The sequence below is a fragment of the Dasypus novemcinctus genome, chromosome 24 (genome assembly GCF_030445035.2).
Source record: "Dasypus novemcinctus isolate mDasNov1 chromosome 24, mDasNov1.1.hap2, whole genome shotgun sequence".
Lineage (NCBI taxonomy): Eukaryota > Metazoa > Chordata > Mammalia > Cingulata > Dasypodidae > Dasypus > Dasypus novemcinctus.
Genome location: NC_080696.1, coordinates 61,125,009 through 61,132,882, shown reverse-complemented (window position 1 = coordinate 61,132,882; position 7,874 = coordinate 61,125,009). Strand labels below are relative to the sequence as shown.

General features: G+C 45.9%; 1 long non-coding RNA gene across 1 annotated transcript; it reads right to left on the bottom strand.

Annotated features, from left to right (window-relative positions):
* Positions 1–5,144: 5,144 nt before the first annotated feature.
* Positions 5,145–7,519, bottom strand: LOC131275803 (uncharacterized). The gene is made up of 3 exons (XR_009183276.2): positions 7,081–7,519; positions 6,652–6,928; positions 5,145–5,705 (listed from the first exon to the last, which is right to left on the bottom strand). It is a non-coding gene; the product is annotated as an uncharacterized lncRNA (long non-coding RNA).
* Between the last annotated feature and the right edge of the window lie 355 nt (positions 7,520–7,874).

Sequence of the window (7,874 nt, the reverse complement as noted above, 5' to 3'; positions counted from 1 at the left end):
GGCAGCTGGGGTCACGAGCAGCAGATGCCCACGTTCCAGTGTCCACCAGGCAGTCTGCGAGGATTCTCACCCCTCCTGTCCCTGGCGGCCTTTCCCGACCCTCTGCACTTGCCCAGCCTGAACCCTGCAAAATGAAAAAGGCCACTGGCGATCTCACTGCACCTGCAAAGTCCTGTCAAGGAGAAAAAGATGACAGGCCGGGAGCGGCCCTTCAAGGATCCCTGCTCATTTCTATTGGGCAAAACCCAACTTCTAGCCCCAGGATAAAGTCTGGGAGCACCCAAGCGTGACATGCTTCTTTACAAAATGGGATAAGCCACAAAAAGGGCCACCGGACTTTTCAATGAGCTGCGGGATAGTGGTAAATTAAAAGTTCAGGTGCTTTGGGTCAAAACTGGTTTTAAAAATACACGAATTCAGGAAGCAGCTGTGGCTCAGTGGTTGAGCACCAGCTTCCCACATCTGAGGTTCCAGGTGCAGCCCCTGATGCCGAAAATAATAATAATAAAACATGAATTTGAACATTTCTATCAAGTAGTTCTGTGTTCAGATGTTTCTTCATACATATTCATTGTGTGAAGGCTATCTGTGCACTCTTGGGCTTTGCTTTTTTCCCTTTTGGGTGAAAATCCTAAGTGTCCTTTAGGCTAAAATTATCTTCACAGCCTCCATTTATATTGAAGAGAGAGAGGAGGAGAAGAGAAGGGGGAATGAAGTAAGTGCACTCAGCAGGCAACCACATGTAAAGTACCTCTGAAAATTATTAATAAAGTCTTTGGGAAAAACTTTTTGGACTTTTCTTTGTTGTACTTTTAACAACTGAACGCAACACTCATCAGGTGTCTTCTTGTGAGCTGTCAAATTATTTAAATGAGAGCACATCTGACATTTGCAGACGAGAGCTCTCAGTAAGTACTGGAAAACGACGCGTGTTCTCAGCAGCTGCTTTGATGGACACGGCTCAGGCTTCTCAAAATAAAGGTTTTGAACACTTTAATTTCGGAGTGACTTGCCATAGTTCAATACAGAGATTTAAAATGTTCCCAACTACTTTGGAGAAGAGCAGCAAGAAAGTTTTTCCTTCACTACAAACAGACGAACACTCCACAAAGGCTCTGGTGACATTTGAAAGGCACTGATGGTGGATAATAACTGCTCAAAATATACTTAGCAACACTTCGCTTTTCATTGTTCTTTATGTATCTAATTATTCCAGGTATTGTCAAGTCAAAAAAAGTTTCATGTGACATATGTTGTTTCTTAAAAAAAATAGCAAAAGTCAAAGATGAAATCTAACTCTCTCTGGGAAATTGAGGCCTGAACAGGCCATCCTGGCAAATTAGAGACCTTGGAGGCCTGTGGTGTCTGGCTGCAGAAATCTGCATTTTAAAACAGCAGTTTATTTGTTGCAGGTTTGACTGCCGCTGCTCTGCTCCTCTTTCTGCCACGCCTTGGACCTTGATTTACAGGTACCTGAAGTACAATCCAGGAGGCCAGACTTTGCACCGACTGCTTGCAGGGCATGAGGTACAAGTGGGAAGGGACGTAGAGCAATCAGGAGAATCCTGAAAAATCTAGGCCACTCTTGTCTTTTAAACTTATCCCACTTGCTGCACCTTCACCCTCAGCCTCCATGTTGTGGTCGGCACATGGGGGCTACCAGGAGCCCCTCAGAACTTCAAAGCAAGTTTCCCTTTTGAGAGTTAAACTTGGCCCTGTCTTTGAGCCACAGCTGGCCTCACCTCAGGGCCTTTACCCCTGCTGCCTCCTTCCCGTGCTCTCTTCCTGCTTTCTGGAGGGACTGAGCCCTGTTGTCATTCAGCTGTCAGCATTTCCCAGTGCCCACTGACACTGTCACCCTGCCGCGTGTCCAACCTGACACTGATTGCTATTTGACATTAACCTATTCACTCGTCCACTTGTTTAATGCCAGACTCCCAGGCTAGAATGCGAGCTCTGTGCTGGACAAAAACCTTGTCTGTCTTGGTCACAGCAACATCCCTAGCACTGAAAACGGTTCTTAGACCACAGCAGGCGCTCAGGAAACTGCCTAGGGAACAAGCACGTTCCGTTTCAGCAACCCCTGAGCTCCGAGCCCAGGGTCTCGAGCCACCAGCTGATCGCGCTGTGGTCTCCGAAGGCCCTGCAGGGACCTGGGAGCTCGTCCCCGGAACAGCTCTGGCTTCCCCGCAAACCAAGGTGCTGGCTTTCCCGTTCGCAACGTCAGACTTGTGGGTTTGGGTAAGGTGAGCCCATCTCCGCAGTGACCGGCTCCCGGGGTGCTCTCAGTGTCAGATTTCGGGATGTACCAAGCTCAGGGCCATAGCCCTGGGGATGGAAACGTTCCCTAGGAATAAACGTCACCTTGAGGACAGTGGAAGAGAAACCATCTAGAAGGTTCCGGGATTTAGTTGCGTGATTTATCTGTCTGCGGTATTTTACCTCTCTCTTTTCCTGAGACTGGGAATCTATTTCTGTAAAAATCCTTCATTTAAAACACAAAACAAACAAACCAACAGGTGCCTTGCCAGGCCTCAGAAGAGCACTAAATTAGGTGGCTTATAAGTTCACCAGTGACCCATGCAAGAGATGTAAGTGGGCATTTAGCTACATAGACAGGTGGTATCACCTTCAGCGCTTGGCAGAATCTTGCTTTCTTGTCCATGTTTTCAAGCAGGGGTAGAACTCTCACCACCACCTCCAGGGGCTGCCTTTGGATATTTGGGGTAGGCTTCTTTGGAAGGGGGGTGCTACTGTCTTCTAACAGGTGGTGATCAGGGTCATCAAAGTCCTGCAAAATGTTGGACAACAGCACACCACTGTCCTGTCCCAAATGCCAGAGCACCCCTGGCTGCAGATTGCTGACCTGTACGTGCATCTTAGGGAGGGTCTGCAGGGTGAAATCTGCTGGCAGGTATAGCCTCGGCTTCTGCGTGGCACTCGGGAGGGACTCAGTAGCCTCAGCAGGTATGCAAAGTTGTTTTGCCCTTTGTCTCTTTGAAAACACAGTGCTATGCAAAGAGTCATCACGGGCATAAAAGCATGAGGCCAAAATGTTATTTTCTATTAGTGATATTTTTTGGAAGTTAAACAGTAATTTCTCGTGCTCTGCTCCCTTATATAGCCATGCCAATGAAACTCTTAGGAGTCAGGAAGGAGAGGGGCAGGGGGGTTGAGTTTGTCTTTTCTCCTAGAGTAGTTGGTCATCAGTCCCCAAATGCCAGTTGAGCACCCCAAATGCACCCTGCTTTAATGGAAGCCCCCTCTGGACATTATTAACTAACTTATTCATTTATTCATTAGATATCCAAGGGTAATTTACCATCAAAGAAGAGAGACGACAGCAGAAAGATGGCTATAGTGCAGAATGCCTATGATAGAAGCTTGAATGGGCCACTAAACTTTAGAAAATACTGGAAAGTTTTTCAATATTGAAAGGATAAAAATTAAGGGAAACAAAGAACAAAGTTTATGGCGGTAAATTATAATATGCTAATATATAAAAATGAAATGACATGTTCATCACTTGCAGTGAAATGATTTTTATAATGGTATGGTATTATAAAAATGATATGGTTATAAAATAATAGGAAATTCATCTGACTTGGTTTGCATTAAGATATAATCAAATTATTTTCTGAAAACAAATTATGCCTTCTATTACTCTCATGACATTTTAACTATGTCTAGGACTGCACCGTAAACACAAATTTTCTTTGTTTTGCAAAGTACCCCTCATCATGTGTTCAGCCTGAAGACATTTCCCAAGGTCTTGTTTCAGGCCAGAAGGAAAAAGGAATGTGTGTCTCTGAACTGGTCCTCTACAAGATGAAGCAGAGCCATGTGCTCTGAGTGTGCTGGCCCAAGGCTTGCATCCGTTTTCAAGGACGGTTCCTTTCTAGAACCTTCCAGAGGAGACAGAATCTCGCCTCGCCTTGCAGAGGCCACGGAGGCCCAGCACGGTCACATGCCTCCCTCCATACCCGGCTCTTTCTGCTGAGCTGCCTCAAGAACGCTGAGCTCCTCTGAGCTCCAGCTCTGCACCAGCCCGGCCCTGCCAGCGTTTGAGCATGGCTGAGTTCTCTGTGCTGTTTGGCCCCTCACCACCCGGAGGCCCATACACGGGCTGGGCACTAACAGCCTGGTGGAGGCTTTGCCAACGGAGAGAAAAAGGCGAGCAGAGGCCAGGGAAGACAAAAGCCCAGAGTGGCTGTCCCTCTTCTGCATGAGCGGGCAAGTGGAACGGAGGGCCTCTGAGCCCAGGGGTCCACTAAAAGCCCTGGCTGCCCCTGGGAACCGCCCCCCAGCCCTCCCTGGGAGGTTAGCCATTTCTGCAGTAGTTCTGGCAGGGCCCCTGGGGAGGGAGTCGCAGGGAGGGTAGAAGCACGGGGGTCTTGCTGGGGGTGTGACCAAGGCCAAGCTGCTGGCCTCGGTTTCCTCGCCTGTACTAGAGGGTTGAGAAGAGAACCACCCGTGTTAGCCCTGGGCCGGGCAGACGCAGACCCTCAGCACACCCCAGCTAGCTTCACCTTACCTGCCCACATCCCCCCTTTCAAAACAGGACAGGCACAGAGACCCAGTGGGAGCCTAGGCTTTACCTCACCCCACATTTCATTGACACCTGCAAACTCGGGCAGGTTCCAATGGTTTCCACGAGGAGCTGGAGTGGGCAACTCACCAGACCCCAGAACCCACTCGTGCCCACCCAGGAGCACCCGGCTCAGACTGTCTGATCCTATTTCCAAATGGAAGTGCACTTATAATTCGTCTGGCTTCTTAATTTCTTCTAAGACAAAGTGACAGGCTCCTTTGCTCTCCCCCTCTGTGTCGGCTTTCATTATTTCGTTCTTTATTTTTCCGTCTCACCCACTCTGTTCTGTTGCTCAGGCTCCACGCTGCTTTCAATTGTCACTTCAGCTTTACCCACCGTCTGCCTGGCAACCCACTATTATGCACTTATTTTATTACTTCGTTTCCTACCTGATCTCGTGATTCATGCCTAACCTTTACTGATGGTAACGGAACTCCTTTGCCCTTCTCTCTTTCTGCCTTACCAAGTTCCTCAGTTCCTTAACTTTCAGGTGTAAGTTTCAGCTAAAGCCCATTGTCACAATTCCCTTTTGTGGCACAGGACAGGAAAACAGTCTTATCCTTGGCTCCCAGTGTACAGCCTTGTTTTTCAGTCAGATCAATCAATTTAATCAAATGAACTGTTGTGCTCAGTGTTTCCCAGTTCCTTCAAAGCTGAGAACAAGAGAGACAAGGTGATAAACTTGTCCTACAGGCAGATACTGGACCCGAGACAGAAGTCAAGACACACTTCTTTTTACTTGAACCTGACTGCTTGGAAAAAGGAGTCATCAGAAAGGTTACATAATCGTAAGTCAAAGTTCATAATTCAGCCAGTGCATTCATGGGGTTAGGTATTTTTATAATCATACCAGATAGTGTAAGAATAATTAGGAACTTCTTGTTCCTAATAGGTGAAACATTCAAAGTTATATAATAAATTAAGTTGAGCATTTACTATGAACAGAGTCACAGAAAATAAGTTATTTTCATGGATGTATTGGCAGGGAGATGCTGGGGTAGAATTTTCAGGGGAAACACTTGTTAAGAAAGAAGACGGGGGAGCAGATGTGGCTCAAGCTGTTGAGCTCCTGCTTCCAAGTTGGGAGGTCCCAGGTTCAGGTCCCTGGTGACTCCTAAAAACAAAACAAGCAACAGGCCAACAGTGAGAAACGCAACTCGGGGGAGCCGATGTGGCTCAGTGGTTGAGTGTCGGCTTCCCACTTACGGAGTCCCAGGTTCAATCCCCGGCCCCGGTATGAAAGGTAAAAGAGAGAGAGAGGGAAGGAGGAAGGGAGGGAGGGAGGAAGGAAGGGCCTGTGGTGGCCTTGGTGTGACATGCTAGGGACTTAGCACCTAGAAGCAGGACATTTACTAAAAGAAAGAATGATGTTAAAAATCAGGTATTAGGCTTTCAAGGTGAAACACACACGCTCTCTTCCTTTCTCTCATCTCCCCCCACCCCATGGATAAACCATGGGGTGTCTCACTATTTTCTCTCTTTTATTTTAATAACAACTTTGTTGAGGAATAATTCACATACCCTAAAACTCACTCTCTGAAAGTGTACAATTCAGGGTCTTTTAGTATATTCACAGAGTTGGGCAACCATCACCACAGTCATTTTTAGAACATTTTCATCACCCCCAAAAGAAGGTCCCTACTGATGAGGAGTCACTCCCCATGCCCCTCCTCCTGGCCCCTGACCACTGCTAGTCTACTTTCTGTCTCTACAGACTGGCCCATTCTGGACACTTTCTATAAATGGAATCGTACAGAACATGGTCTCCTGTGTCTGGCTGCTTTCACTTAACAAAATGTTCTCCAGGCCCAAACATGCTGTGGTGCGTCTCAGAACATCACTCCTTTTTATGGCTGAATGATATCCCACTGCGGGGGGCCGAGCACATCTTGTTAACAAGCATTTGGTGGCTCCTCTTTCTTGGCTATTAGGAACTGTGCTGCTCGCCCTTCTCCATGGACATCTTGGTAACTGCTGCCCGTCAACCCTTCTCTTCGTCTCACCTCTCGGGCCCTAATCTTACTGTGGTGTAAACAGACACCCAATATCGCCAGGCCTACCCTCCACCCCGCTCTCTTCAGCAGGTGCTGAGTCTTCGGCCTCGAGTTGGACCTTCTCTCTCAACAGCAAGGTGCTTTCTAAGTGCTGCTCAAGGCGTTTCTGGTTTTCTCTTGGGCTGCATTTCTGCACATTCTCTTAAAGATAGCTTCAGCATTTTGATATGCCCTTACATCAATTTCCAGCTCATGGATCTAAGAGATCTTGTTGACAGGTTTTAGTATGAAACATTTCTGCTTCCCATTTTTAGACAGTTTCTCAAATTCAATCTTCACAACTCTGAAAGGTAGGAAAACCAAAGATTATTTTAAAAAATAGTGAAACTGAATGTCAAAGAAATCAACATAGCTTGTTAGAGAGAAAACCAGAATCTGGCCCAGAACTTTTGATGTCTAGTACTGTGTAGACGTCACGGCAATTATCGAACTTACTAGAGAAAGCCAGAGGAGCTGATGTCTTCACAAATGAGTTAAATTTTCCTTTCATCATTATTTATTTTCAATTAACAATCAATAGGTAAAACAGGACACACCACATCTCAGATATGCAGAATGAATGCATTGCTAAGTATTAGAAGTGAGTTATTCAATTCTGGATTCCTCTAGTTTACAGCAATTATGATACAGGCTGGGTTAACGTTTACCTTTTAAGATCTTTAAAGGCTTTACTAAGCAAATTAACAGTGTCAACAGGATTTCTGGGAACTGTTGAAACTACTTAAGAGCACAAGCTGTTTTCCCACACACTAGGCAGGCCAGGGATTGTAAGTGCACATATCTCTCAGTCGCTATTAACAGGACTTAAAACTTGTCATCAATACAGAGTTTGCAAGTTTTGAATCATTCTTATCTGTTTACTTAATATTTCCCTAGAGAATTCTATTAAGTCAGAGTTTTCTAGCCCATTTCTTACTGGGTTTGAAAGTGATAAAATACCTTTTATTTAATTGAGAAATAATTTGAACTTTTACTCATTCAGCCTGGCCTTCCCAGACATTAGTCCAAATTACAATGGGGCAAACTATTCTAGTCACGATATGGAGATTTAAAAAGCACCCAGTTTCCTCTGGTAAGGAGCTCACATCTCAAATTGGACAGTAATGCAGACAAATACAGGCATTAGGATGACAGAACAAAAGACTTAGACACATTAAGTTAAGCTCTGTACTTAAAAAACACTTTGAGGTAAATACCAAGAGGCGGTGAGGTGTGTCTGCAATTGAGAA